At 37.0% G+C, this 23,078-nt stretch overlaps 1 protein-coding gene and 1 pseudogene across 2 annotated transcripts in view; one reads left to right on the forward strand and one right to left on the reverse strand.

The window, feature by feature from the left end:
• Window positions 1-23,078, reverse strand: part of KCNH5 (potassium voltage-gated channel subfamily H member 5) — a gene marked incomplete at both ends in the record, with an annotated part of 359,387 nt that overhangs the window by 332,887 nt on the left and 3,422 nt on the right. The gene's annotated exons all lie outside the window — the stretch shown is intronic.
• LOC308614454 (ferritin light chain-like) lies at window positions 12,813-13,688 on the forward strand (annotated as a pseudogene). Its single transcript has one exon. The product of its transcript is annotated as a ferritin light chain-like (transcript).

The following is a 23,078-nucleotide window of genomic DNA, read 5'->3' on the forward strand; positions in this document are numbered from 1 at the left end:
ATATACACTACCAAACGTAAGGTAGATAGATAGTGGGAAGCAGCCGCAGAGCGCAGGGAGATCAGCTCGGTGCTTTGTGACCGCCTGGAGGGGTGGGATGGGGAGAGTGGGAGGGAGGGAGATGCATGAGGGAAGGGATGTGGGAACAGATGTATATGTATGACTGATTCACTTTGTTATAAAGCAGAAACTAATTTAAAAATAAAGTAATTAAATCAGAAATCATTTTTTTAATTATCTAGAAAAATCTACAGTATTTGGATGTAACCCAATTCATTTCTAAACCACTGGGTCAAAGAAGAAATCAACAGAAATATAGAAGATATTTTAATCTGGATGATAATAAGTTTGTTGTATACAATTAAAGCAGTGCTTAGAGAGAAATTTCTCATTTTAAAGGTTTATTTTTTTGAAAAGTTTAAATCAATAATATAAACTCTTTTATGAAGAAACTAGAAAAATAATAGCTATTAAATCCAAATTAAATAGAAGGACGTAAATAAAGGTCAGAATGTAGATCAGTGAAATAGAAAACATTCAAAGAGTAAACTTCAAAAAAACACAAGTTACCATCATCAAGAATGAAAGAGGAGACATCACTGGATATAGTACACATAGCAAATGGTAATAAATGTACAGTGCAAACAATATTTTGCCAATGAATTATAAAACTGTGATGAAATGAATTAAATTTCTGAAAAAAACTTGTAAAAACAGGCACAACAAGAAATGGAAAATTTGAATAGCTTAGTATCTTTTAATGAAAACTAAAGGCCCAGATGGCTATGGGCTCAGGGAATTCTTTCAAATATTTAAATAAGACATAGTACAAATATTACACAAACTCTCGGAAAATAGGTGAGGAAACATTTCTTAACTTGTTTTATGAGGTTAGCATTATTATGATACCAAAATCTGACAAGGACTGTTAAAGAAAGAATTACTGACCAATAGATCTTATGAATGTAGTTGCAAAAATACAGAAGAAAATATTGGCAAATAGAATCCGGCAATATATTAAAAAGAAAATAGATCGTAACCAAGTAGGGTTTATCTCATGAACATAAGGTTGATTTATCATTATGAAATCAATCAATGCAATCCATCAACAGAATAAACGAAAAGCCATATGATTATATCTCAATAGATGTAGAAAAAAGCATTTGACAAAATTCATACTCATTCATGGTTAAAATATCTGAGCAAACTAAGAAAAAAAGAAAACTTCCTCAAACTGATAGAGGATACCTCCTAAAAAATCCATAGCTAACATCATTTTTAAAGCTAGAATACTAAATATTTTCCCCCTAAGATTAGGAAAAAGTCAATGATATATACTCTCAACCCTTACATTCAACATTTCATCAGAGGTCCATCTGAGAAAATAAAGGAAAAAAAAGAAAAAGAGAGAAACAAACCAAAAAACTACAGAAAATATAAATGTTTAAAGGTAAATGTAATTTTTTTCTATTTGCAGATGACATGATTGTTTATGTAGAAAATCCTAAGGAATATTCAAAAGGATATCTAAAATTATTGAGTGAATTAAGCAAGGTTACAAGACATAAAGTCAATATAAAATCTATTTTGTTTCTATTAACTAGCATTAAACAATTGGAAAATGAAAAGCAATTTCACTTAGAATGATATCAAACAGTATAAAATACTTAGAAATAAATTTAACAAAATACATGTTGGACCTCTAGAGTGAAAACTAAAAAAAGCTGCTTACAAATGGCTTCTAAACAAATGGAGAACTATGCCATGTGAACGAATTGAAAGACTGGATATTTTAAGACTTCAATTCTCTACAAATCAGTCTATAGATTTAATACAATCCCAATGAAAATACCAACAGGCTTTTTTGAAGTAATTGACAAAATAATTATAAAATGTTTGTGAAAATACAAATTACCTAAAATAACCCAAAATAAAACCTGAAAAAGAAGAACCAAGTTGGAGAAACATACAACTATAGTAATGAATACAGTATGAAATTGGAGTGAGGACAAATAGATCAATGAAACAGTTTAAAGACTTCAGAAATAGACCCTTACATAAACGTCAACTGATTTTTTGCAAAGATGCCAAGGCAGTTTCATTAATAAAGACAACTTCAATGAACTGTGCTAAAACAACTGGCTATCCATACAAGCGAAAATTGAACCATGACCCTTACTTCACACCACACACACGAAAATAATTTAAAACAGGTCATAGACTTAAACACAAAAGTGAAAACTAAAAAGAAAACATAGAAGGAAATCTTTGCAACTTTGAGGAAGACAAAAATTTCTAAGACTCATACAGTAATCACCATAAAAGAAAGTATTGATAAATAAATTAGACATTATCAAAATTAAAATCAACTGCTCATTCAAGGACACTGTCAAGAAAATGAAAAGGGAATCCACAGACTGAGAGAAAATATTCACAATGCAGATACCTGAGAAAGAACTCCTATCCAAAGTAGGCCCGAAAAATCCTACCAAAGGGCAAATGACCCAATTAACAAAATGGGCAAATGACTTGAACAGACATTTCACAAAAGAAGATGTACAATAGCCAATAAGCACAAGAATAAGACACTCACCATCATCATGCATTAGGGAAATACAAACTAAAAGCACAATGATCTATCACTGCTTAACCACTAGAGTGATTATAAAGGCTAATAATACAAAAATGTTGATGAAAATATGGAACAACTGAAATTCTTTACAAAATGCTAATGAGAATATAAAATGGTATGATCACTTTGGAAAACAGTTTCATGAAAAGTTAAATATTCAACTATGACCCAGAAATTTCACTTCTAGGCATTTACTCAAGTGAAATGAAAAGATATGATAACAAAAAAACTTGTAGAAAAATGTTCACATCAGATTTATTCACAGTAGCCAAAAACTGAAAACAATGCAAATGTCCATCAACAAGAGAATGGATTAAAAGTTGTGGCATATTCATACAAGACATACTACTCAGCTCTAAAATGGAACAAACCACTGACAGATTGCAGCAACACAAATTAATCTGAAAAACATTGATGATTTAAAGAAGTCAGAAACTATAATTTCATTCATATGAAGTTTAAATATAGGCAAGGTCAATCTATGGTGATAGAGATCAGAACAATGATTTCTGAGGGGGATGGGATGGTAGAGGGACTGATGGTAGAGGGACTGATGAACTTTCTGGAGAAGGTAATTGTTTTCTGTCTTTATTGAGATATAAACTACAGAGGTATATACATTTGCCAAAACTAATTGAACCATATACAAGATCTGTATGTTTTACTTCATATAAGGTATACCTCAAACTTAAAAGAAAATACAAGAAGGACAAAGGGCTAGAGAACCACAAGTTTTAGGAAACCAGTGGCATTTGAGCTGAACCCTAGCTATAAGAATGGTAATACTACGTTTCCTTGGTACATACAGTGATTAGAGTAGAGATTAAAATGAGCTTATTCCTGCAAAAATGCTTCATAAAATATAAACTCTTCTATAAATATATATTTTCATTAAATATAGCATCAATTATAAATATTTGTAATATGATCATCAAAAATTAACTTCTTTCCCTTCTTAGCCCAGGTCAGGTCCTAGTCAGTTTAACCTCTCTAATCCATATGTTCCTCACTTCATGACTATGTAGCTGTGGCAGCGCATATAGCTTGCTACATGGTCTCCCTGATTTTCAGACTAACATTCATTTGTCCCCCTCAAGCCCTGCCTCCATCCTACCACTCTTCATCCAGAACAAGTCTCCCAACTGTTTACATCACTGAATCCTCTCCCAGACTCACAAAGTCCTCTGAAATCCAGCCTCATCCTCTCTGCCTGTGCAAACATATTTCTCATTACTCCTCAAGTCCATACTATCGCAGTTAGGTCAGTTTTCTCATTATATCCCCAAAAGATGCTCACTCATGATGCCTACTATCCACTTGAAATACTTTTTCTTCATCCCTTTGCCTATCAAAACTTTTAAGAACCAGTTCTACTCTCCCCTCTCTATGACACATTCAGTGGTTACCACTGAATCCACATCCTCTGGCTACCATAATATCTGTCTGTGTCCAACCCTTCACAGGACAAACTTTCCATAAAAGTTGTCTATTCTCATTGGCTCTATCTTCTCAGCCCCTATTCACTCAACTCACTCCTATCTGGCTTACGTCCTCACTGCTTCAAGACAACCTAGGTAACCAATAATCTCTCCATGTCAACAAATCCAAAGGACACTTTTTACCCCTTTCTACTTAATAATTCAGAAGCATTGGTAACCACTCCCTCCTTAAAAATGTCTCAGTCCTTAGCTTACATAGAACATTCCCTGGTTCTCTGGACACTCTTCTATTTCCTTTGCAGACTCAATACTCTTTATCCAGTGAGTATATTAAAGCTCCTCTATGTCCATTCCTCTTCTGCTTTCACCTATCTCCATAGATTCAGTAACTCTATCTCCAAACAAGACCTCTTCTATAAACTCTAGATCTTTATATCCAGGTTCACCTCTCCTCATAGATAGCTTAAATTTACCTCAGTAGAACATGTCCATGACCTGTCATTTCCCCAAATCAGATGCTTTCCCAGTGTTTCCTATCTTAGAAAATGAGATCACCATCTATGCAGAAATCTGGAAGCCATCTTTCAACATCCTTCTGATTACCCCTATAGCTAATTTATTACCAAATCTTATTAATTTTATCTCCTAGAACCCTTTCAAATCTCTCCATTTCTCTAGATCCTCATCATCATCTCCCAACTCCAAGCTTCCATCATCTCTCCCCTAGACCATGCCAAGAGCTACCTAATCGGTTTACTCAGGCCCTCTCAGTGAAGGAATCATTGAGTGACTCCTTCAATAGATTATCCACACTGAAGCCAGGTAGGTCTTTTCAAAATTCGATCTGGGTCATATCCCCTCCCTGCTTTAACATCTGTCAATAGCTTGTCAGGGCTCTCAGAACTCTCCCAACTTTGCATGGCCTATAATGACCTCAGAGTCTGTCAAACCTCAACTCTCACCATTCTGCACCTTGCCCCGAGTATGACAGCCACACTGATGTTTTCTTTTTTCTTGTAAGTTTCAAGTCCTCTCCCACCATAGGGGGACCTTTTAACTTGACATTCTCTCTGCCTGAACATCATTGCTTTCCCTCCGCATTTGGTTGACACCTACATTTATTTAGATCTTAACTCAATCGTCACGACTCTAGTGAATCTTTCCCTGACCTTCTGACCAGGTCATCCCTAATAATTTTAGACATGATGTACCTCTCACTCAAAGTCCTTATCAAAGTTGCAATTTTCTGACAGCCTCATGACACCTATTTGTGTCATGAAATGATTAATGCATATCTGCCTGTTGAGCTGTAAGTTCTATTTGATCCTCCAATACCTAACACAGTGCCTGGCATCTAATATATGCTTGCTAATTGTCTGACTATATCAATAAACAAATGCATTCATAGATTCTTGCAGGGATCTCTCTTTATATAATTGATATCATGAAATTTAGTATGAAGTGCCTCTCTAAATACTTCATATATGCTTTCATATATGCTATTTTTTGTCTTCTCAAATAGACGATACAGTCCTCAGAACTATAAAGTTTATGCCTACTATGCATACAATAGTCACAATACAGTAATTACTTATTGATTAAAGGAACTGTCAGTATCCCAGGAAAGAGAATCCCACAGTTCTAAAACAGAAGGACCATAAACATTAAAGGGTCTACTGCAGGAGGCCTTCTTTCCCCAGAAACTATCCAAATCAGTGTTTTTCAAACTTTCTTTAATTGAAGCTCATAGTAAGAAACAAATTTTACATAGTGACTCAATGTGTGTTTACACACATGCACACATGTACACACAACTGAAAAAATTTCTCAGACAACACTCTTACTACATGAGATGTACTCTATTTCTGTTCTATTTCAATTTTTTAGTGCGCCAGTCAAGACCCATTAAATGGATCTACACCCTATGGAGGGTTGTATCTCATGGTTTTAAAAACTTGCTTCAAACTATCCCCAAAGGCCTTGCAGACCTCCCTCTCTCATAAACAGACTTGTTTTCTAGACATTTTTTAGGATTTAGATCAGAAGTTCTAACTGTTCCTAGTTAACACTGCTATCAAAAATGTAACCCCACCCCAACGTACCATTTTCAATAGCTCTACAATGGGAAAATTAAGACTCCAGCTCAGCAGGGCCCTGCTCTCACTATCCATTTGCTGTTGATCTATTATTTCACTTACATCCTAGTAATTCTGTGTATTAACAAAATTAATAACAAAAGCAACCGGGAGCAGAGCCCTTACTCTCTGCCAGGTTGGGCCAGATGTTTACATGCAACTCCATCCCACAGTGAGTTGGAGACTCACCAAGCACCAAGTGCCCCAGGAGGTCAGAAGCAGGAACTAGCACCCAGGTTCCTTAAATTCTAATTCTTGACTGAGACATTTGCAACTTCAAACCTCTTCTAGGGGAAACTGTGCCTCATTTTTTGCTTTAGACAGAAAAGTAGAAGACTAGGAATGAAAGGTAAGTCCTAAAACAATTCACGGCAGGGGGAGTTCAATTCATATTAGCATGAAGGCGGAGTGGTTTAGGAAAAAGAACTTAGAAGTTGGAATCAAAAGTGAGTTGTTGAAACATATGGACACCAAGGAGGGAAAGTAGGGGTGGGGGGGGGTGGAATGAATTGGGAGATTGGGATGGACATATATACACTAATTTGTATAAAATAGATAACTAATAAGAACCTGCTGTATAAAATAAAAATTAAATTTAAAAAAGTGAGTTGTTAAGATATTGCCTATCTTCAATCTTATTTTTTTAAATATATACTTGATTTTAACCAATAACATAGAATATGGACAATTCAGATAATTGCTAAGTAAGCTCTAGAGTATTTGCTTGCATAATCAATCAAACCTACCAACTCAAAGTTTTTTTTAAGTTTTAAAAAATAGTCAAGGAAATATGCTCTCCATTTATCTTTATGCTTCAAGTTTGATTCCATTAATTTAGACCAACAGAGAGTAAAGTAACTGGACTCTGTGCATACTAGCCCTTACCTCAAGGTCTTAGTAATTATGCATTAGCAATATGTGCTCTGGGTTTATGAAGACAAGCATAAGAACTGCTCCTATCATTTCTGAATGTTTTATAAAACCATAATTGAGAAAATCAACTAGAGTGCTAGGTCCTTCACATAACTAGTCATCAACTGGTAAATAGTCATAACAATCAAATTATCATTAAAATCCTTTCCCCAAATTTTCTGCCAGCATTTAGATCCTGTCTCAATACTACCAAGGGAGCTGCTGTGAAAAACCTGGGGAGTTTTAATTAGGTTATTGGTTTCCTCATAACAATACCTACCACTCTGGGTAGTTTATGGAGATTGGAGTAATGTAGGCAAAATCTTTTTTTTTTTTTTTGCTTTATAACAAATTTAATCAGTTATACATATACATATGTTCCCATATCCCCTCCCTTTTGTGTCTCCCTCCCACCCTCCCTATCCCACCCCTCCAGGCGGTCACAAAGCACCGAGCTGATCTCCCTGTGATATGCGGCTGCTTCCCACTAGCTATCTACCTTACGTTTGGTAGTGTATATATGTCCATGCCGCTCTTTCACTTTGTCACAGCTTACCCTTCCCCCTCCCCATATCCTCGAGTCCATTCTCTAGTAGGTCTGTGTCTTTATTCCTGTCTTACCCCTATGTTCTTCATGACATTTTTTTTTAATTCCATATATATGTGTTAGCATATGGTATTTGTCTTTCTCTTTCTGACTTACTTCACTCAGTATGACAGACTCTAGGTCCATCCACCTCATTACAAATAGCTCAATTTCGTTTCTTTTTATGGCTGAGTAATATTCCATTGTATATATGTGCCACATCTTCTTTACCCATTCATCCGATGATGGACACTTAGGTTGTTTCCATCTCCGGGCTATTGTAAATAGGGCTGCTATGAACATTTTGGTACATGTCTCTTTTTGAATTATGGTTTTCTCAGGGTATATGCCCAGTAGTGGGATTGCTGGGTCATATGGTAGTTCTATTTGTAGTTTTTTAAGGAACCTCCATACCGTTCTCCATAGTGGCTGTACCAATTCACATTCCCACCAGCAGTGCAAGAGTGTTCCCTTTTCTCCACACCCTCTCCAGCATTTATTGTTTCTAGATTTTTTGATGATGGCCATTCTGATTGGTGTGAGATGATATCTCATTGTAGTTTTGATTTACATTTCTCTAATGAGTAAAGATGTTGAGCATCCTTTCATGTGTTTGTTGGCAGTCTGTATATCTTCTGTGGAGAAATGTCTATTTAGGTCTTCTGCCCATTTTTGGATTGGGTTGTTTGTTTTTTTGTTATTGAGCTGCATGAGCTGCTTATAAATTTTGGAGATTAATCCTTTGTCAGTTGCTTCATTTGCAAATATTTTCTCCCATTCTGAGGGTTGTCTTTTGGTCTTGTTTATGGTTTCCTTTGCTGTGCAAAAGCTTTGAAGTTTCATTAGGTCCCATGTGTTTATTTTTGTCTTTATTTCCATTTCTCTAGGAGGTGGGTCCTAAAGGATCTTGCTGTGATTTATGTCATAGAGTGTTCTGCCTATGTTTTCCTCTAAGAGTTTGATAGTTTCTGGCCTTACATTTAGGTCTTTAATCCATTTTGAGCTTATTTTTGTGTATGGTGTTAGGGAGTGATCTAATCTCATACTTTTCCATGTACCTGTCCAGTTTTCCCAGCACCACTTATTGAAGAGACTGTCCTTTCTCCACTGTACATTCCTGCCTCCTTTATCAAAGATAAGGTGACCATATGTCCGTGGGTTTATCTCTGGGCTTTCTATCCTGTTCCATTGATCTATCTTTCTGTTTTTGTGCCAGTACCATACTGTCTTGATTACTGTAGCTTTGTAGTATAGTCTGAAGTCAGGGAGCCTGATTCCTCCAGCTCCATTTTTCATTCTCAAGATTGCTTTGGTTATTCGGGGTCTTTTGTGTTTCCATACAAATTGTGAAATTTTTTGTTCTAGTTCTGTGAAAAATGCCAGTGGTAGTTTGATAGGGGTTAGGCAAAATCTTTATAAACTACCCATTGGAGTAAAAATTCTTTATAAACTATAAACTGTTATTGTTTATTATATATATAAGATTATTTTACAACTGTATTATATACTCAGAGAGAGCTTTCTGTGTGTGAGCTGTGTGTGTGTGTATAAACAAGGAACCTAGAAAAAATAAATTTTTAAATGTTGACCCTGCAAACCAAAACGTATAAAATTATACTGAGCGCTAAACTACAAAATAAAATATTAGGAGGAAGGGGGAGAGAAAGAAGAAGTGGCAACAGATTTTTTTAATGTTAAAAGCTAAATTCGAAGGGAAGTTGCTCAGTATTAAATTGTCCAGGAGCTTCTTTCGGAAACTTGTCTGTTAGTTGAAATGCAATATGTGTATATGAAATATTCACACAACTGTTCCATTTCCCTATAGTCACGAAAATTATTGTTTTGGTGAATGTGAAATCTGGTATTATTAACAAATATTAAGAACAAGATAGCAGAGTAATTAAAATTGCTTCCCAGAAAATTTTAATTCCCTTTGGCTTTAAAACATGGCAGAGAAAAGCAATACGCTTACTGAAGGATAACTTCTTTACAAAGGAACTAGTTGCAAATCTAGAAAGCAAGACCAGCTCAGAAGTTTTGGACACATAAAGTCATTAAAGAAATTGCCCAGAATTCTTAGTAACCATCATCATCCTCATTGTTATGAACTGAATGCCTGTGTCCTCCCAAAATTGATATGTTGAAACTCTACCCCTCATGTGATGGTATTAGGAGGTAGGACCTTTGAGATCTGATTAGGATTCAATGAGATCATGTGGATGGAGAGACCCTCATGATTGGGATTAGGGCCCTTATAATAATGATGAGAGCACATTGAGAAGCCAGCAGTCTGCCATCAGGAAGAGGGCTCTCAAAAGAACCTGACCATGCTGGCACCCTGATCTTGAACTTGCAGGCTCCAGAACTGTAAGAAATAAATTTCTGTTGGTTATAAGCCACCCAATTTATGGTATTTTGTAATAGCAGCACAAATACACTGACATTCATCAACCAAGTTTAGGGAAACCAGTTCTGATTTGTCCTCACAGCTCTTAGCACAGCAACAGCCATGAATTCTGAAAAATTAAACCTTCCTTGGGATTCAGACTGTTTCAGTCCTTGATGATGTTTCTAAACAATCATGTCCAAATGTTTTAAATACACAGATGTTCCTGTATGAGTGCTGTAAGAATTGGGTAATTATACCTACCAAGTGGTAGTAGTCCAGTAAAACATTTCAGAAGCAATAATCCTACAAATGGACAAATTCTCAATCGGATCTGTGCAAGAGCTTGAAGCTTTAAAACATCTTATTATATTCTTTCAAGACCATCGAGTATCCTCTCAGAGATGGACATGAAATAAAACAAGCACTTTTTCCTCAAGTGTTAGAAGGTCAAAAACTAAATCGCAAGCCCCTAATTCAAAATGCCCACTAGGATCCTTATGAGTGTTTCTCAATTTTGACTATTCATTCGATTGGGATGGAGGTTGAGGAGAATTGGAGGGGGCCACAGGAGTTACTCATTCTAGGCCCCAAAGAGTTGGTTTTAATTGGTCTGGAGTGAGAGCCAGGCATAAGTTATTTAAATCTTCTCATGTGGTCTAATATGCAGCCAGGGTGGAGAAGCCCTGATCTACTGCAATAACGCCTAAATCCTGGCAGCTGCAATAGAATCTACAGATTGCTAAATTCTAATGCAGACACACTGAATTGACTCCCTAGGATTGAAACACAAAAATACAGCCTCAGAGGTCAGTCTCATTCTCAACCAGGTTTGGGAAATTTTGCTCTCATACCTTGCCTCTCAAAGTGTAGACCAGTATCACCTGGGAATTTATTAACAATGCAGAAGTTGGGACCCACTCCAGACCTGATGAGTCAGAATCTGCATTTTAGCAAGATCATCAGGTGATTCCCCAAGCTCATGACTACACTCATCTTGTGCATCCTTTTTTTCCTTTTAAGGATGGGAAAGCAGGCCAGGGAAGTTAGAGGACTCAGCAAACATAGGAAAAGGGCATCTAGTGGGGGGGAAAGACAGAATTAGGTCTCGCTGTCTAAGACCTTCTATTTCATCACTGTATTTCTGAACTGCTGTTTAAACTTTTGTTTTCATTTAATATAAAGGAAGCACTTCCTCTTTACAGTGCTATTTCTTCAGACACCAAGGAAAGTAACTAAAATTTAATACCACTACATATTAATTCCATTCCTAAAGGAGATCACATATAAACCATGAGGTCAATAATTCTGCTGGCAGAAGTTTCTGGAAGAAGAAAGGCTATATTCAGTCAATGAAAACAATATAAAAGCATGTATTCTTCCTTTCTATAGCAATTCCAGGAAAAGCATCTTTTCCTCTGAGCTGCTCCAACACTACCTGTATCTGGCATGACTAGATGGTTATTTAGGTTTTCGTTTCATTTGTTTTTATGAAAACTACCCCATTCTCTGATCCAGAAATTCCATGGACATTAACAAGTGTGGAACACCTTTTGGGGGGGTTAAACCTCTCTCTTCCTCTCATCTTTTTTATGCAAATTACCCTAGAGAGAAGTTTCAAAACACAAGCACAGAGAAGTTTTCAGATTTTTTAAGAAGTGCTAAGGCACAAAAAAATTCTAGAGTACTGAGGAAGAACCAAGACATGGAGGTGAGAAAGGAAAGGACTTCACAAAAAGAAACCAAACACACTGAATAAAACACATTCACTAACTTATTCTTTTTCCAAGGTCTAGTGCTGATTCTGAGAAAAGTCAACCAGATTTCCCCTCACATTATATTCATTTAGTCCTAACCTTGGAGAAGCACACCACCCAGAAATCATCACCCTTATTCTGAAAGCCCTAAAACCCTGGCATAGACCTCCTGCAGCAGAGGTGAAGTATAGGCAGAAACCGGTAAATTGAGCTAAGGGCTATTTCCAGCCACTCTCGCAGAACCCCAGGGCCTCCATGAGGGAAGGACTTGAGTGCAGGTGCTCACAGTTCCAGGTATTACCCCACCCTCTGCAATTCTCTGATTCAAAGAGCTAAAGAATTCACATTCCAAAAATCAGTGGCCAAGGATGGAAATTTGGAGCTTAAAAGCAACACAATGAAGCTCATGCAACAATCACTAATGTTTTGTAAAAAGTACTGAAGAGGGTATTTCAACAATGCTGATTGTCAAATATTCATTATAAAGTTAGATTTGGTTTGGGAATCTTGGTTTTATTCAAAATTTTATTTTGGATAGGGAGAACAAACTAAGTGGTTACCAGTGGGGAGAGGGGTAGGAGATTAAGAGCTACAAACTACTGTGTATACAATAAATAAGCTACAAGGATATATTGTATAGCACAGGGAATATTGCCAATATTTTAGAATAACTGTAAGTGGAGTATAATCTATAAAAATTTGGAATCACTATGTTGTACACCTAAAACTGATATAATGTTGTTAATCGACTATACCTCAATTTAAAAAACCTACTTCAGAAACATATATACATACATACAAAAAAAAATTTACTTTGTTTCTCATCTGAACTAGCCTCCTGTTAAAATCTGAAGTTACATATTTGTAACCCACAAGAACAACCAGACCGACCAAGCTAATTATCTGGCTTGTGATACTCTTCTGAACCTCTGTCAGGAGAATACAGAAATCACCTCTGTAGATTGCGCTCGGCGGTTCCCCGGGTCTGTCTCTTGCTTCAACAGTGTTTGGACGGAACAGACCCAGGGTCGCCCTTTCTTCCAGCCTCCAACCACCCTCCAACCTTCGGAGTCAGCCACTCATCTATCCCCCCTCCAACCTTCGGAGTCAGCCACTCAGCTGTCCTCGGTCACCGGGACCAGCCAACACCATTTTTTGAGCCGAACTCCTTCTTACCGATCAACCATGAGCTCCCAGATTCGTCAGAATTATTCCACCGAGGTGGAGGCCGCCATCAACCGCCTGGTCAACATGCATCTGTGGGCCTCCTACACCTACCTCTCTCTGGGCTTCTATTTCGACCGCGACAATGTGGTTCTGGAGGGCGTGGGCCACTTTTTCCGCGAATTGGCCGAAGAGAAGCAAGAGAGCACCGAGCGTCTCTTGAAAATGCAAAACCAACGCGGCGGCCGCACCCTCTTCCAGGACGTGCAGAAGCCATCTCAAGATGAGTGGGGTAAAACTCAGAACGCTATGGAAGCCGCCATTAACATGGAGAAGAACCTGAACCAGGCCCTTCTGGATCTGCATGCCCTGGCTTGTGCCCGCGCAGACCCCCACCTCTGCAACTTCCTGGAGAGCCACTTCCTAGATGAGGAGGTGAAACTCATCAAGAAGATGGTGACCACCTGGCCAACCTCCGCAGGCTGGCTGGTCCCCAGGCTGGGCTGGCGAGTATCTCTTCGAAAGGCTCACCCTCAAGCACGACTAGGAGCCTCCAGAGCCCAGTGGGCTTTGAGGAGCCCCTCTGGTGTCCGGGCTTCTGCCTGAAGCCCCTCTCTGCAGCCAGTAGGCAGCTTGTTAACCACACTGGAGCCCTCTCCCAAGCCTTGGACCAAATGGAAACAGTAAAGCTTTTTGCAGCAAAAAAAAAAAAAAAAAGAAAAGAAAAGAAAAGAAATCACCTCTGTACACAGTCTCACTGAACTAAGAAGCTCTCTTTGGCTGCATTCTTATTTACTTCAAGGGAATGAAAAGGGAGCTAGAAAACAAAGTGATAATGCAGGTGATCTCTAGAGCTTCACTACAAACCTGGCAATCTCCCAGTTTTCTCCATCTTAGTTTTCTTCATCTCCATCCTTACCTCTCTCTATGCCCGATGCTTGAGCCAAAACCCTGAAAGTCATCCTTCACACCTCTTCATTCATGCCATCCAACTCAACACTAAACCCTAATAATTCTACCAGCAGAGGCATCCACTTCTCTCCTTCTCTACTGCTACTTCCCAGGCCAACCCACCATCATCTCTTGCCTGGACAATTGCAACAGTCTCCTGGCTGGTCCCCTACTGTCACCGTTCCTCCCTCCAACCCAACTTGCTGTTATACAGCAAGTGACCCCTGTGGCCAGGAGATCTGTCCACTGCACTTGGAATACAATGCAGAAGCCTTACCCGGAATAGTCAAGCCTCTGTCTCTCCACCCTTGTTTCCCACCTTCCTCTTTTTTTTGCCCACTGCAATCCAACTACACTGGCTTTTAAGCTTCACAAACTTAGCCACTCATTTTCTCTTTCCTCCTTAGGATGGTTCACATGTTTTCTCTCTGCCTGAAATATTCTTCTGCCCACTCATCATCTAGTTACCTCTTACTTTAGGCCTCAATGCAACACTACGTCCTTAGAAATGTCTTCCCTGACACCATCTCCCAATCAAAATTAGTTTCTGTTACACTTGATCACAGCACCCTCCCTTTTTCCTTCAAAGTGCTTACCACAGTCTGTAATTTATATTTTGTCTGGGCTTGTTGAATGCCTATCTCCCCACCAGGCTCCAAGTTCCATGAGGGCAGGGACGATGTCTGTTGGTTCATCACTGTATATCCACAAAAGTTTGTTGAATGATCAAATATAAAAATTCTTATTCCTATTTAAAGTCATACGGCCAATAAATAATTACTAGAGCAATGCTAGACATTGTCAAGAATATAGATATGAATTTTGCTAGGTATTTTTCTTCAAAGAACTGACAATTCTGTAAAAAAATTAAAATTAGGTGTTCTGACACAGATTTTCCTGAACTCTGGAAACTTCTGAATTTAAGTCATGGAGCATATATTACTTTTTAAACTTGTCTTAAGTGGGTGAGTGATATCTATAGATATATTTAAGTTTCAGAGAACAGTAACAGCAGAATTATCCTTGAAGCACATATAGCACATTTTATTTGGGTTAAATAAAATCCTGGCATAGATGGCTAAACAAAAGCATAAATAATTTATATGTCATGCCCACATCCACAATGTTGATTTCTGGTAGGTTCATTACCCACTTCTACTATGTCAATAACAGAATATAAAACTGGTATGTTTCATGTCCTTACAAATACACTTTTATCCTACAGCTCTATATCAAGGAAATGTGTGTGTGTGCCTGTGTGTGTGTGTGTGTGTAGACACATACACTTTGTACCTGTCTCATTCCACAATGAGACTAATTATTATATAATGATAATTGGCGACATTAAGGAGACCATCACTGTGGAAGTTGGAAATATGCAAAAAATATCTGTTAATTTATTCAAACTTTTTCAGCTGTCATCAAAGATAAAAATATGCCTTCACTTTTCATCTCCCTCAAGATCAAAGGTACATTTTTAAGTTTCTGTGTTTCTTTGATGGCATTAAATTCATCATTTTTCCATCTAGCCAAAGTGGTTCAGAATTCATGAGATACTTTAACTTAAATTCCTGAAATTCTAATGGTAGGAATAATAGCAATTTTGTTATAGAAAATATTTCTACACACACACACACACACAAATGTTCAACAGTTCAAAGTTTCTACTTTTAATCACTGGTGTTTTGTTCATGAAAGATGTGTTTCTAAAAAGTATACTTGTCAGAATCATTAAAAGTAAAAGATAACTGCAATAATGGCCTATGAGATTCGTAGTCTCATAGTACAACAGAAAACCTTTACCCTGCTGTAGATAAGAACAAATTTTTACTGAATTTCATTACAATGATATTTCTTAAAATACCTAAGGACTTAAAACATTCACTAGTTATATAATCTTGGATAAAAGCTAAATCAGTCAAGATATGTTTGTCAGGGGGAATAAAGTATTACATTTTTAATGTTTAAGCATCATTTTTCAATCTTGCAAATAAGCAAACCTTGTTTTGGCAAATGAACTGCAGCTGTTTTAAAGGGATTCTATTTTCTTTGAAGTTAACTTTTTAAGGCCATCAAATACTAATAGCAAGATAACTAATGGAGAATTTCAATTAAAGACTAGTCTAAGCTCCACACCTGGTAGAAAAAATAGAAGTGAGGCTTTTCTGAATGCATTTACAATCTGATTAATTTTCTAAAGCGTTGTCCTATTTTTTTTTAATTTCTACTATCTATGCATTAGGAGCTAATTGTTCAAGGGAAAGATACAGACCACAAATTCAATTCATTTCTCTCCTTTGGCCAGATTTCACTGAGGCAGTTACAAAAAGAGGCTGAATTTCTGCCTTCTTCTTCAGCTTCTCCAAGCACTGCCAATTACTGAGGTAAAAAGAACTGATGTTTCTTTGACTGTAAGTAGTAGTTTTTTTTGTTGGGGGAAAGAGTGGTGTTTATTTGTTTGTTTTGGTTTTGGTTTTTTTCTCCAAATAAGTAAGCCCTTGGTAAAGTGAATCCAAATGCCTTTAATCTCAGATCCACCAGTTTAAGACTTAGGAAAGCCTTAACTATTTAATACTTTGCTTTCTTCAGGTTAAAAAAAAGGAAAAGTGGGGCTTCCCTGGTGGCGCAGTGGTTGAGAGTCCGCCTGCAGATGCAGGGGACGTGGGTTCGTGCCCCGGTCTGGGAGGATCCCACATGCCGCGGAGCGGCTAGGCCCGTGAGCCATGGCCGCTGAGCCTGTGCGTCCGGAGCCTGCGCTCCGCAAGGGGAGAGGCCACAACAGTGAGAGGCCCGCGTAACGCAAAAAAAAAAAAAAAAAAAAAAAAAAAAAAGGAAAAGTAAATCTCCCCTACCTCAGAGAAAATAGGAACAGGTGAATATTTATTAAGCCCTTGTTATAATGAGGCACAGTGCAAGATCCGCTACATTTGTGGGTTTGCTGAATCTTCCCAGCAAACCCACAAGGTAGTTACTATAATCCTGTAGAGCCCTAGGATGTCACCAAGAGTAATGGCTAGAGTCAGGACAGAAGTCTGTGTCAAGACAAGATGGAAATGCCTTTGCTCTGTTGAGAGCACTGTTCTCTGCCCCACAGAGTTCCAGAAAGATGACCAGTTACCTTGATGATGGCTGCTCTAGTAGAAAAAGAGGCTGCTTGGGAATGAACAAGGAGAACATATCACACTTTTCATTCCTCACTCTCAGAGATCTTTTGTTTCTGGGCCTAGTAGTGAGGCAACTCTTCTTTCAACCTGTTACTCCTCCTTTGGTCCATCATACTTATACACATTGGCTGTATATGATATCGGTAATGGACATGTTTCATGCCCTGAGTCAGTAGAGTGAACGGGCAGGAATTCACTCACTCGGCACACAGCGCTTATAAAGGGTAAGAAAAAACTACTTGGCAAAATTCTTACCCCTAGGGATCAGTAATCTGATTAGCAAGTAAGACTAATATTACACTGAGTGGGAAGCCAAAAAAGACCCTAATATTTCTAGACTAAAAGATTAAAATATTAAAGACACCTTTGACAGAAATGGGGAAATACCAAAAAAGTAAGTCTATTTGAAGCCAAAACCAATGATATTTCAATTCTCTGGGCACACCGAGTTTTAGATAACTTGTGAGGTGTACAAGAGAAATTCTATAGGCCACTGGAAATACAGGACTGGAGAACAGATAGGATACATTTATAAATTATGACTGAGGACAAACTTGCTCTGAAAAGGAGGGTAAAGATGGAAGAAAGACAGCTGAAGGTTAAACCTGAATGACAACCATCCTTCAGGAGAGGAAAGAGGAGGAGAGGGGAGGGGAAAGGGGATAGAAAAGGAATAGAAAGGGTATAGAAAAAGGAAGGGAAAAGGGCAGGAGAAAGTGAAAAGTCACGAAAGCCAAAAGATGAACTAGTGTGGAGAGGGTAGGGGAGCAGAGTCTTAAATCCTACAGAGCCAGAAAAATATGGACAAATAAAAGGTTTTTGGATTCACAAGAAGAATGCTCACCTGTCAACTTCTAGAAGTTTCAACATTACGGTTTAGATAGAAATCCATTGAAAAGAGGTGCAAAAGGAAATGGTGACCAAGAATTAAAGGCATCAGCTACAGATGGTGCATTCCAAGTTTTAAACATCTAACTAATAACAATAACTAACCACACTGATAACTGATATGGTGCTTGTTATGTGCCAGACACTGTTCTCAGCACTTTGCACGTATTTCCTCATTTAATCCTCACTCCAACACCATAAGCTAGGCACTTTTATTACTTGCATTTTGCAAAGGAGAAAACTAGGTATAGATAAGTAAGTCACAGAGCTAGTGAGCATCAGAGCCAGGACTTTAATGCAAGCCTCCAGAACCTATGGTGCCTACCAGTGTGCACACTGCCCCTCACAGAAAGAAAAAAAAAAAAAGGAGAAATGTTATTTTTATCGTTGTGCTCAATGTGCATCCCCAGTGCTTAGATCAGAGCCTAGCACATAGTGGGCACTCAACAATATACGTTGAATTAGTGAATGATTAACTAGAAAGAGTATGAACATCAAGCAAAAGGATGGGAGTTATTTTTAGGGGAGTTTATTCTGGGATTATTTAGCCTTCATTGAAAACTCCCTCTATCCTCTCAATGCCATAAATATGTGAAAATAAACTCACTGTGCTATAACTTGTCCCAAATCAAAAGTATGCCAGCAGACAGACAAGGCTTACAGAAAAGATCAGGATAAAGATGAAATTTGCCCTCAATCTAAGTGAGTTGCTTGATTTTCAGTTAAACTTGGTGATCTGAGGCTGGCCATGCAGTCTCTAAAAAGCCAAAATCTATTCTGCCTCTTCCTCTGGATAGTGCACAGGACTGCAAGCTGCTTCTCAAGGCAGAACTCACTCAGAAGATACATAAACTGGTACGGATCAATTCCCAAGGATAAAACTTACCATCAATAACTCCTAACTGCAAAATCATCTTTGAAACAATAATTAGGATCAACAAATTTCTAAACAGTTATTTCCTGTATAAAAATCTATCTTTTAAGCCCTTGGAGATTAGAACAAAAATGATAGGAAATATTTCAGCTGTACATCAAGTTGGAATAAGAGATGAGTGTGAGATCACATACACGAATTCACCTCTGATGCTCTCATAAGTCCCATCTGATTTTCCCTGTACAATATGATTTCCATTTTCAGATATACACATCAGTTACCTAAATATTTTAAACTATACAATTACTGACACAAGCTTACTTAATAGATTTAATCAGCAGTGTTTTAGAAAAAATATCAGTTCTAGACTTGGTTAGTTTAGGAGGCAATAGCAAAAAAAACATTTATTCAACTAGTACTTAGTGCTATGTGCATTTGTAAGGTATAACCCATATCCTCAAGATTAGTCCATATACCAACACTTCCACAACTTCCCAGTTACATGTCATTACCTCTAGAAACTGCTGATTGTGCACCTAAGCTCAGATCTCAAATCATATAACTTGTGAAATCAATAGGACTTTGTACTTATGTTTCTCTAATGGGACCATACCCAAGAAAGAGAGAAATCCATTTCAATAAAATTTCAAGCAGCTTTTCAACCACTCTTCCTTTATAAACTATTTCACTTTTTATTTACTTTTCCTATCTTTTCCCATGTGAAAACTTAACATATCACAAAACTACTATCTAGAATGTACACAAATATTTCTCTGTATTAGTAACAGTATCCATAAACAACCAAATACTAAAGTAATGTCTAACACACTGATATATGTGACAGTATTGTCACAGCTTTCATTTGATCAAGTATCTTTCAAGACCAAGCCTTTACAATATTAAAACTTCTGTATTATATAAAATGAGACTATTTAAATTACTCTTTTTAGTCATTCTTCAATAATGAAAAGGAGTTATATCATACATTATTAAGCTAGGGTATTTAGTGGAACACACTAAGGATTTTCTTTTCAGCCTTGTTGAGGTATAACTGACAAATAAAAATTGTATATATTTAGGGCTTCCCTGGTGGCGCAGTGGTTGGGAGTCCACCTGCCGATGCAGGGGATGCAGGTTCGTGCCCTGGTCCGGGAGGATTCCGCATGCTGCGGAGCGGCTGGGCCTGTGAGCCTGGCCACTGAGCCTGTGCGTCCGGAGCCTGTGCTCCGCAACGGGAGAGGCCACAGCAATGAGAGGCCCACGTACCGCAAAAAAACAAACAAACAAAAAAAGTATCTAAAGTGTACAACTTGATGGTTTGATATAAGTATACAATCAAGCTATAATTAACATGTCCATCATCTCACATAGCTAGTGTTTTCTTTTATTGTGTGTGTGGTGAGAACATATGACTGGAGTTTTAAAAATTCTATGAGTAAAGAAAAATGTTTTACAAATGTCCATTTCTTACAGCACATCAAGACTACTTTCTTTGACCTCAATTTCCACAACAATAATTACCACTGGTTTTGTGACTTGTTATTCATGTTCATTTGATTTCACTATGTATCTCTGTTCTTCATAAAAGTGCTGTATGGCATACTTTAATTTTTCCCATTAAAAATGATTTTGTTTGGGACATTTCAGAACATCTCTCAAAATATGGTTTCTAACCCTACCAAAAAGAAAAAAATCCCTAAAACCAAGATTCAGACTTGATGACTGACAGGAAATAGAACCTCTTAAAGTAATATGTCTCCAATCATATTTTTTGAGAGTTTAGTAAATTTGAAGAACTTTGAAGAATATTTACTTTAGCTCTGTATTTTAAAGTTTGGATAACATCAAAATACTAGAATCATATAATACCCTAGGTAAGTAACTGTAAATCTGTAAACTATCTTTTAATAAGATCAAAGCACTGTCATGAACTGATTCTACTTCACCAACTTAATCAAAATTATATCAAGACATCTGATGAGGAAAATTTTTGTTGAAATAGAAAATATATATTCATCCTTCTGGTATGAACATTATTTATACATTATTATTCTACAAAACTTTATATTTCATACATATTATCACCACACTGAGATGATTTATTACAATAAAATTTTGTTCATCTGCTAAAGTAAATACTCTACTAGTCTAAAATTTATTTGAATTTGTTTCCATAAACTGTTTTTACTAATACCACATTCAGTCACAAAACATAGGTCACCATCAACTAATATAAGATTGCAGTTCCTTTCTTCATTTCACTTTCCCATATGTCTTGTGTTTTAGATATTTTCTGCCAAGAGTAAGAACTAACTGAGTTGATTTTAACCCCCAATCAAACTTGAGGAAAAGGACAGAAAAGAGAAACAGAAAGATATTAACTACTTAGTTCACCTGTGGCAGAACCTATAGTGCCCTCTTGTGGTGAATCGTAACTACAGCGCTCTGGAGAACAGTACAACTTTTCCTAGACCAGACACTGGAGAGAAGGTGGAAGCGTTGTTCCTCTATGCTACCAAGCAGCTGTTATTAACAATGAAAGTAAAAGATAAATATTGACTAAACTAAAAGACTCCTTTATAGAAATGTACTCAGTCACCATCAGTTAAAACAATCATAGCCACTCCCTTCTATTAACAAAAATACTGTTTTATGTTTCTTTTAGTAGGGCAGTTGACAGATGGCCAGGCACGTGGATTTCTTATATACTCTACTTCTGGTATCAAGCAAAAGATAAACAAACAGAGCAATTTCTAGTGAACACAAGAATGTCCTGGGACAAGCAACTCTCTAGTCAACAAAGTACTGCATTTGTTATACAAGGCAGCGTGGACTCTAAAGCAAGGGACAATCCTCTGGCTTACTTATAAATATAATTTAGGAAGTTGTCAATATAATTTCAATCTCTATGATATTTTAAAGGTAAAAGTGATACATTATAAGACTGTGTAAACCAAAGCTTCAAAAACTCTAAGTGGTTTTATCAACATTTCCTGAATAGTATTTTAGATCTTTCAAGAAAAAATATCAAGTACTCTATACCAAAAAAACCCCACAATAATCCATTTGTTTTCCACAATTTCTTTAATTGGATGAGAATTATGAGTTAGTATTTCTTTTTTGTTTTGTTTTCAAATCACTAGCTCCCTTATTTCCCCTCCTATAGGTTCTCATTTAAGATCTTAGTTTTTACAAATATTAATTATAGCACAAAAATGATTTTGGATTTTCCTATAGGTAAGAGCACTGAGTAAAGAAAGTGCTTGTGCAACCAGGTATTTCAGGCAAAATGGAAAATTGAGTATATTCAACTTCTCTTGAAGGTTAAGTGGTTCATAAAATACTGCCTTTTCTGTTTTCTTCTTTCCTGGTCCCCTTTTTTCTCTAAAGAGAAAAACATTTCTACTTTTTCATAATGTTTAAAATATTAAAGAACAGTAAATTCTAATTTAAAAGACATTATTTTTATAGTTAAAAATTTTCGAGATGGCAACCAGGTTTACTGTCACCCGAACTAATCATTTCTGCCTATTTGTTAAGGAATCAAAGACAACATATATATAAAATGTACTGCCCAAAGCAATAATCAGATTGAAGGCCTTGGAAATGTTTTGTTTTGTTTTGTTTTAATCGAAAATTCCACCTAAAAGTCTTAAAAAACTGTTGCTTTCTTTCAGGTACCTACCCTCTACCCATAAGTGTACTGCTCCCTATGGCCCAAAATATATTGGTGAATAGCTTGCATAAATACTATGCAAGGTTTAAATAAGGGAAGATGGCCTGATAATGTTCCAGACACAGATTCGGTCAGTAGGCATTTTGGACAGGGGCCTACTATGAGACACTGCACGCAGGTAATGAACTTACCACATGGTTCCCAAACTTTCCCTTCCTAGCAACATATTTTGATTCTACTAGCCAAAAATGTATCTAAACCTTGCTACTGCATTTATGCTTTTGACCTTTACAATTTCTTAGAGTAATAATGTGTACTCTATACCTACTAGAATCACATGTTAAGAATGACTGTAATTCCTTTTATTTGTCTAAAAATGATCTTATCTTTTATCTTAAAACTAACGAGAGGAATTCCCTACTTCTACTATTTTGGAATTTGGCTATAAAGTATGTTTGTATCCATCCTACTCAATGGCCCTCATTATTTTATTTTATAGACTTTGAATCACCAA

Source organism: Mesoplodon bidens (assembly GCF_964165515.1).
Source record: "Mesoplodon bidens genome assembly, chromosome: 3".
Classification (NCBI taxonomy): domain Eukaryota; kingdom Metazoa; phylum Chordata; class Mammalia; order Artiodactyla; family Ziphiidae; genus Mesoplodon; species Mesoplodon bidens.